The sequence below is a fragment of the Schistocerca gregaria genome, chromosome 3 (assembly GCF_023897955.1).
Source record: "Schistocerca gregaria isolate iqSchGreg1 chromosome 3, iqSchGreg1.2, whole genome shotgun sequence".
Lineage (NCBI taxonomy): Eukaryota > Metazoa > Arthropoda > Insecta > Orthoptera > Acrididae > Schistocerca > Schistocerca gregaria.
Window position 1 is genome coordinate 622,980,162 of NC_064922.1, and position 9,199 is coordinate 622,989,360.

The 9,199-nt window shown below is 45.2% G+C and overlaps 1 pseudogene; it reads left to right on the forward strand.

The window, feature by feature from the left end:
• Positions 1 to 963: 963 nt before the first annotated feature.
• Positions 964 to 1,081, forward strand: LOC126357326 (5S ribosomal RNA; annotated as a pseudogene).
• Positions 1,082 to 9,199: the final 8,118 nt, after the last annotated feature.

The window sequence follows — 9,199 nt, forward strand, 5'->3', positions numbered from 1 at the left end:
ATGCCCGAGGCAGGATTCGAACCTGCGACCGTAGCAGTCGCGCGGTTCCGGCACTTATTCCAGTTACATGCGGTTGTGCTGAAATGCTGATCGTCTCTATACGTAACACTCATTTTATTACAAGCTACTTCATTGTGTTGCTGTGTTAACGGCTAGTAGTGTACGTCTCGTAGAAGTAACGACAACGAATAGCGAGAAAGAAGTCGAAGTCATAAGAAGGGTGTAGCGTCACTTCCATACCAAAATCGCGAATAACATGTGTATGAACTAAATTCATGCATAAATAAAGTATATTCGAACGTTTTCTACGAGCTTACGAGAAATGGCGTAGAAAAAAGAGAAAAAAAGGTGTTAATATTGATACCAATGTGAAGGGACATTCTATTTTGCTAAGGAGAAGCAACATTTTGTGGACAATAGACAACAACTCAAAAGAAAATAAAAGTTAGCTTTTGTGTTGCTCATCTGTTTTTACTTCATTTCTGTCGTTGGCATTGTTTTGAGCTGACCGATGGGCGTTACGTAAAAAAAAAGTCCATATAGAGATTAATTTAAAATATATGCATTAAATGTTTCATTTGTTATTACTTCAGTACTACCGTAGAAATCCTCCATGTCATATATCTAAGTAAATCCAAAAAGAACAGACTAATTTTGGCCATTTTATAATTAACATCGCTGGTAGAGTATCTTGGAAGTGCAACAATACGACGCCATTAGGTGCACGGTCCTTTTTCCAGGAAATAACGTACCTAACTCTTATTCCCTGTTAGTACTAGTAAATAATTTTGATTTCAATTGATAATTTGCAGATTCTTAATAAAAGATAACTTAATATTTCACTTTCGATTACGGCTATGTTCGAATAATGAGTCTGACCTATAGTGCGTCATAAGTAATTAAAAAGCAACGCATTAGGGATTATTTATCAGAATCATATTTTCAGTAGGCTTAGGTCTGTTTGCCAACGGCCTTGCCGCAGTGGTAACACCGGTTACCGTGAGATCACCGAAGTTAAGCTCTGTCGGGCTGGGCTAGCACTTGGTTGGGTGACCATCCGGTCTGCCGAGCGCTGTTGGCAAGCGGGGGTCCACTCAGTCCTTGTGAAGCAAGGAAGGAGCTACTTGATTGAGAAGTAGCGGTTCCGGTCTCGTAAACTGACATACGGACGGGAGAGTGGTGTGCTGACCACATGCCCCCCGATATCCGCATCCAGTGACGCCTGTAGGCTGAGGATGACACGGCGGCCGGTCGGTGCCTTCGGGCCTGCATGGTCTGTTCGGGAGGAGAGCTTTTAGCTCCGTTATTCTTAGTACTGAGATCACATAAAATACATAATTGTTCAGACTACAAAACGAAGGACACTGTGAGTGTTCACTACGGTTGTTCTCGCCGTGGTCCACCTGTGGATGGAGAAGAGTAGGCGAGAGTATTATAGAGGTGCCCGTAGTACCCTTTAACATGCGTCGTTGAGGAGATTAAGCGTAGAGATTGAGATAAAGAGTGCAAAAGATTGAACTCTGAGATGTGCTGCATATAATATTATTATTCTAATGGAGAGCGTAGTACTTGACGTTCACAATCGACTTCATAATCGAATGAGACGTACCACGGCCTTCGCCCAGAGTATCTGTTGCCTTTCTTAAGGACACATACGTCTCGTTGTCGACTTCGACAGCGAACAGCTGCCTCTTTCGCACCATCGATTGGCTCTGCAGAAAGCCAGTGCGCGATAATAACAAATTCACACCCGTCAGGGAAACGGGCGTAATGATGTATGGTCCCTAATAGGCGATCGAGAATTAAGCGGCGTGCGCAGGCGCAACCTGTTATTACGGCGCGGCGAACGGTCGACGTATCGCCGTCGATCGCGCGCGGAGGCGGCGGCCGGGTGGCAGGGGCCGAGGGGAGCCTCGGAATGAAATGTCAGCTGAGCGCCGGGCGCCGAGCGTGCGTCCCCGCGGCCTTGGCGCCGCCCCTCAACTCGGCGCCGACATCCGCGCGTCTGCCTCTGACGCTGATGTGCCGCACTCACGGCACGCGGCTCTCGAAACCACTTTCCATTACTGCCTCACCGGCCAAGGATTTCCGCACTCGCTGCAGAACAGATTACGGGGATTCGTCTGGAGCCGGGCAGGTAGACGTGAGGTGACACATTTCGGTAGACTACAAACGCCAGTGTGCAGCGACGCCACAGGAGTGTGTTCCCTGAGGTTACGAGTCATGTGGATTTCAACAGCCACGTGGCGTACCCTGAGGCGACAAAAGTCTAATATCGTGTCGGAAGTCCTTATGGCGGGCTTATAGTAGCAGCTCGACGTGGCATGGACTCAACAAGTTGTTGGAAATCCCCTACAGTCTCTCGATCATGTACGAAAAATTTTCGATGGGATTCAGGTCGGGCTGTCTGGGTGGCCAAATGATTCACCCGAAATATCCGGAATGTCCTTCAAACCAATCGCGAATAACTGTGCCCGGTGACGTGGCGTATCGTCATTCCATCGTTGCTCGGGAACTTAAAACCCAGGGATGGCTGTAAATGGTATCCAACTAGCCGAAATTAACCATACCTGTGAATGATGGGTTCAGTTGATCAGAGGAGCCATTCCATGTAAACACTGCCCATACCATTATGGATCACAACCACCTTGTACACTAGCTTGTCGACAGCCTTGGTCCGTGGCTTCGTGGGCTCTGATCTTCAAACCAGTCATAAACAGTCTGGAACAGCGTGACTGCTACGGTCGCAGGTTCGAATCCTACCTCGGGCATGGATGTGTGTGATGTCCTTAGGTTAGTTAGGTTTAAGTTGTTCTAAATCTAGGCGGCTGATGACTTCAGATGTTAAGTCCCATAGTGGTCAGAGCCATTTGGACTAACAAGTCATAAACAATTGTGGCCCGATGAGATAGTGCATTGTCATCCATACGTTTGTTGTGGAGGAAGAAGTCCATTATGAGTTGCAAATGGTCTCCAGTTAGCCAAACATAATCATTTCTAGGCAATGATCAGTTCAGCTGGACCGGAGGACCCCGTCAGTTCCAACACCAGCTTGCACCGTGCCTTCTTGACAACTTGTGTCCATGGCTTCGTGAGGTCTGTGGGATTGTCGAACTCTACCATCAGTTGGGACTCAGCTGACAAAGCCACTGTTTTCCGGTCGTTTAGTGTCCAACTGATATGCTCACAAGCCCAGGAAAGACGCTGCAGGTGATGTGCTGTTTGCAGAGGCACTCACGTCGGTAGTCTACTGCCAACAGTGGCACCGCCCCTCCCCCCCCCCCCCTTTCCGGGGGCGACAGCATTGCTACCACCGCCGCCCACGCCAGTCAGCCTGCACACTATTCCTTCGTTTCTTTCGTCAGTCGACTCAACCCTTCAGTACAAGCAAACGAGCATAAACGCCCTTTATGATCGTGATTCTTTTATGCCAGCGTTGTATGTTCGTCCTAGATCTGACTGTCCTACTTTGCACATGTTGCACAAAATATTTGCTTGTCTACCTTCATCTAGTGCTACAATGGCAAGAAGTTTTTCAACACTGCGCCGTACAAAGACATGGCTCAGGTCGACAATGAAGGAGGATCGGCTTAATTGCTTAGCTCTGTTGAACACTCGCCCTGGCATTAATTGTCCTATTCTCGATGTAATTAATCAATTTTCAAGGAAGAACAAGCGCATAGAATCCATCATTTAAGGAAGAGAACCACTATTGCAACTTTTTTATATCACAAGATGGCATTGTCTTGTATATGTGTATAATCAGTTTAAATAAAACTTTCTTAAACTTTGCACGTGACTTCATTATTTTTTTATTACGGTAAAAGTAAAGGTAGCTCAAGATATCTTTAGCGTCCCCTTCTTGAGGTTCTTCTGTATCCGCCACCGGTTGCCATAGCCCATTAACGCGAAATTTCGCCGCGCTGTCCTTATAGAAGTGTTTGTCGTACGACCCACAGTTATTTCTGCGGTTATTTTGGAACTTCTTTATTTAAATTTTTGTACTTAGACTGGAATAAATGAGAAAATAAAACTTCTTAATTTAATTCTGAAACCGCTGAGTGAAACTGAAAGCCTTTGCTATTTTATCATTTCAACACTGACCTACAGAATTTGCCCTGAGGAACAGATCTCAAACGTCTCCTTTTCATTAATTACTCACAATATTCAAGGATAACGCTATCTCACTGCTTTAAAATTAACTCAGAAGAACTGGCCCTGAAGTACCAAAAATCCTAACCATAAGCTATATATATCACAAGTCACTTACCTCATAAAAATCTTCATTACATGAACAACACCAATGCCGCAAACACCAATACTGCCAGCTAAAACAGAAATTCTAACTAATGAAGCTCTAACTGCTGATAGGCACGTGGTTAGAAAAGGAAAGATTTTGTTGTAAAGCAATCAATGTATTTTTACCTAAATAATGTGACATCCAGTTCAAAAAATTATATAAACATGAGTAATATTCAATCTCCAAGTCGGACATGACCAGATCGTCCGCTTTCGCTATCACTTCAAACCTCTAACCTCCATCAATGCTTACTACTCACTTCCAATCTCCATCACTACTGGCTGTTCACCTCCAACTTCCTTCACTGCTGGCGATTCGCCTCCAACAGCTATCACCGCAGACTGTTAACTTCAACTGCTAGTCCGACCAGCCACAGAGTTTCTTACAGAGTGCGCACAGCCCTGTCAGAGTTATTGGCTGGTTCAAACAGCTCTGAGCACTATGCGACTTAACTGCTGAGGTCATAAGTCGCCTAGAACTTAGAACTAATTAAACCTAACTAACCTAAGGACATCACACACATCCATGCCCGAGGCAGAATTCGAACCTGCGACCGTAGCGGTCTCGTGGTTCCAGACTGAAGCGTCTAGAACCGCACGGCCACACCGGCCGGCTGTCAGAGTTATTAATGCAGAGCGCTACATACGCTGGCAACATACAAACACATAAATAGCCTACTTACAATTTCACGTAGTGTTGCTTCTCTGTTAGCACTTACACTTCACGCAAACGGCGCTGCTGTCCGTCGTCCAAGAAAGCCGTCCGCCACTGAGTTATCCGTGGCGAGAAGTAATGCCAGATGTATTCTCGGCCCTCTCTTGACACTGTGAATCTCGGAATATTGAATTCTCTAACAATTTCCGAAATGTAGTGTTCCATTCGTCTAGCTCCAACTACCATTCCGCAATGAAAGGCTGTTAATTCGCGTCTTGCAGCCACAATCACGTCGGAAAGTGTTTCACATAGATCACTTGCCTGCAAATGACAGCTCTGTCAATGCACTGACCTCTTGTGCCTTGTGTACGCGATACTGCCGCCATCTGTATATGTGCACATCGCTATCCCATGACTAGACATCTCAGTGTACAACACATTACCATTGGTACGCAGCTTTTTACATATAGTGTCCTTTATATTACTTCCGAAACATGAGATAATACGGAGTCAGAACCGGTTTTTGATATTAAAGCAGTCTTTAGGATCTACTATGGCAGTGGCGAGAACGCTGCTACGTATTTCAGAAATGTTACTTACGACTGTTGCTTTGCCGTTGTTCTGTACATCTCTTGGGTACTTTCAGCTATGCTCGAGATGAGCGAGCTTACAACCCAATCCCTGATTCCACCAATGTGCCACCCTCCCCCTCCCCTTGTCATAGTATTGTAATGGTAAACACAGCTTGGCCTTTTTCATGATGCAAGTGCCTTTTTGTTGTGAATAAATTTTACCTATATTACTTATAAACATTTATTTTTTGCTGACTGAAACTGCTAGTCGCTGACTATGTTAAGTAATGAAGGTGTATTCTGTGTAAATCTGTGGCTTTCGGTTTGCAGCTATGGATCATCAGTGTTTTCCGTATGTAATTATATACGTACGCTTTCAAAAAGCATGACCCCTGTATTTTACCGCTACACTGATGACGTATGTACAAACACTGTAAATATTTGCATTTGTTTTGCTGAAATGTAAGACAATGTTGTGTCAACGAGTAAGGCAAACTGCCTCCTGACAGGCTCCTTGTTGCCACCAATTTAGTCCTCCTCGTTTCTTGCTTTTAATCGTAGAATTTTGTGAATTTTTTCTAGGGTGTTCGATAGATGTTCTGCTTAATTTGGATCGTATGTACAGTGCTCCAAAACTGTATAGCTGTCGCAACTGAGTGGTACTAGCATTTCCTACATTTTAATATCGAAATTTTTTTAAACTTTAATTCTACTTTAACGTCATCTCTGTGAACATTACACAAACACGAAGAACGAGCATGTATTATTTCTCCAAGCTACTGTACAATAGACTGCTCCCATCTAGTGGTACCCTGTATAAACATACCACGGCAGTGTGCCGTCGGCAATTCAGACGCAGCAAACAATAGCCTCTGAACAAAATGTATTTTGTCAGCAAATATTGTCACTGTTTACCACAAGTATGTTTTCACTGAAATAGGATAGGCGACGTTACACTGGTGCATCTTCTTCAACGAGGTACGTGTACCTCTGGCATGTTCTGTTTATAATCGCGGCGTTGGACTTTCCGTAATTGTTTTTACTTAGCCAACGGCCTTATCGCAGTGGTAACACCGGTTCCCGTCAGATGACCGAAGTTAAGCGCTGTCTGGCTGGTCCAACACTTGGTGGGTAACCATCCGGTCTGCCGAGCGCTGTTGGCAAGAGGGGTGCACTCAGCCCTTGTGAGGAAAATTGAGGAGCTACTTGATCGAGAAGTAGCGGCTCCGGTCTCTGACATATGGCCGGGAGCGCAGTGTGCTGACCACAAGTCTCTTCATATCCACATCCAGTGACGCCTGTGGATTGAGGATGACACGGCGGCCGGTCGGTACCGTTGGGCCTTCCAAGGCCTGTTCGTATGCTGAGTTTCTACTTATATTACAGATGCCTCCAAGCATTCATATGACTAGATGACAGTGCAACACACCGACTATCACAATGCAGACGGCAATTTAAAATGGCGAAGCTAGTTGTCTATACAAGTATTTATTGCGATCTGTGCAAATACAACTTCTAAGAATTTTTAGCATATTGCATCCCTGTCAGCAACTGTGATAGACTAATATACTGAACAGTCCGCGTCAGTTGCGCCAATATTCTGGTCTTCACCAGGTTTCGGCTAAATTAATCTAGCCTTGTTCAGAAGCGTAAAATCACTATAACATGCCAGAGTAAGGCACAGTTAACATTATAATTAAAACTTGTAGTAGAGTGCCAACGTAGATGCCACTGCCAACCGACCGCTTGGTGAAGAGATGCCGGGGCTGGGCTTCAGTTAAGTAGTTTTAATTCGACATGGTATCACGGTACCATAGGTTTTGGCTGGTTCTGAGCACTATGGGGCAACATCTATGATCATCAGTCTCCTAGAACTTAGAACTACTTAAACCTAACTACCCTAAGGACATCACACAACACCCAGTCATCACGAGGCAGAGAAAATCCCTGACCCCGCCGGGAATCGAACCCGGGAACCCGGGCGTGGGAAGCGAGAACGTACTATAGGTTTTAATTTTAATGTTCACAGTGCTTTACTCTGGCATGTTATAGTAATTTGTTGCTTCTGAAGAAGGCTACATTAATTTAGCCGAAACCTGGTGAAGACCAGAATATTGGCGCAACTAAGGTTCAAATGGTTCAAATGGCTCTGAGCACTATGCGACGTAACTTCTGAGGTCATCAGTCGCCTAGAACTTAGAACTAATTAAACCTAACTAACCTAAGTACTTCACACACATCCATGCCCGAGGCAGGATTCGAACCTGCGACCGTAGCGGTCGCTCGGTTCCAGACTGTAGGGGCTAGAACCGCATGGCCACTCCAGCCGGCGCGCAACTAAGGCGGACTCTTCAATACGTCAATATATTAAATAAAACTTCTTTAGTAAGAAGATTATATTTTTCAATAAAGTAAAAAGAAATTCATAAGAGAAACTATTCAAACGTATTGCTTCTTAACATTAGATAAATTTGTAGGTGAATCTGGAGTTTGTGACACGTCGCGTCCATTTTGCACCACGTGGAGCGCAGCATTTCTGGGGATGGAGGGCAGCTGTAATCTGCCTCCATAGGTCGACCCGTTTCTGTGGTCTTTGTGCACACACTGTTGACCTGACGTAGCCCCACACAAAAGAAAATCTGCACAGGTTAGCTCGGAGATGTTAGGGGAGCATGGGATAGATCCATCACGGCCGTATCAGCGACCGTTGAATATCTGGTTTAATTGTCCCCACACTATGTGCGTCCAATGCGGAGGTGCACCGTACCATTGATATGTATAGTGATCTGTATGTCATCTTATTGTAATTACGGGACCACATACTGCTCGATCAGTTCAACGTAACCGACGGCTCGAACAAAAAAGAACAGGTGGAAGAGTTCCTCATGGGCCTCTCCTCGCCACACATTCACTTTAGGGCTGGCTCTTTCGAAATAGTATTTGACACGAGGATTCTCGGTTTCCCAAATGATGCAGTTATGAGTATTAACTTGACGACTAAACGTGATTTCTTTCGTGAATGTCTGTCGATTTGAACTCTGATCGTCTGGTTCCTCCTGCCGCTCACCCATCATCAGAATAAAATTGAGTCGAGCTTACAGAGCGAAACAGCTGTGTCCGTGCTTGCTTGCACTGAATGTGACGTGGTGACATTTTTAGGTACTGTATAACTATCCTATGACGTGGTGCGTATGGTGTGTTCAGCTCAGCCAATAAGCGGCGGAGTGACTTTCGTGGACTCTGAGTCATAGCGTGTCGAATATTTTCCTCCTCCTCTGGCATGCTGCCTGCCGCCTGTGTCAGGCTTCTAGAGTCAATTTTGCAAGAACATGTTGCACTATTTAACAATCTCTCGATTTAATGAGACATACCTATCGGTGTAATGTCGTCTGAAAGCTCTCTGGGTCTGTACGACTGTTCTAGGCGCTTCAGTCTCGAACCGTGAGACCGCTATGGTCCTAGGTTCGAATCCTGCCTCGGGCATGGATGTATGTGATGTCCTCGGGTTAGTTAGGTTTAAGTAGTTCTAATTTATAAGGGACTGATGACCTCAGAAGTTCCATGGTGCACAGAGCCATTTGAACCTTTTTTTTTATATATAATCTCCGTTCGTGCAACGGCATTGCTCCATCTTAGCAGGAGGGCCTGTACTCCCGCACGGTGGCACTCCATT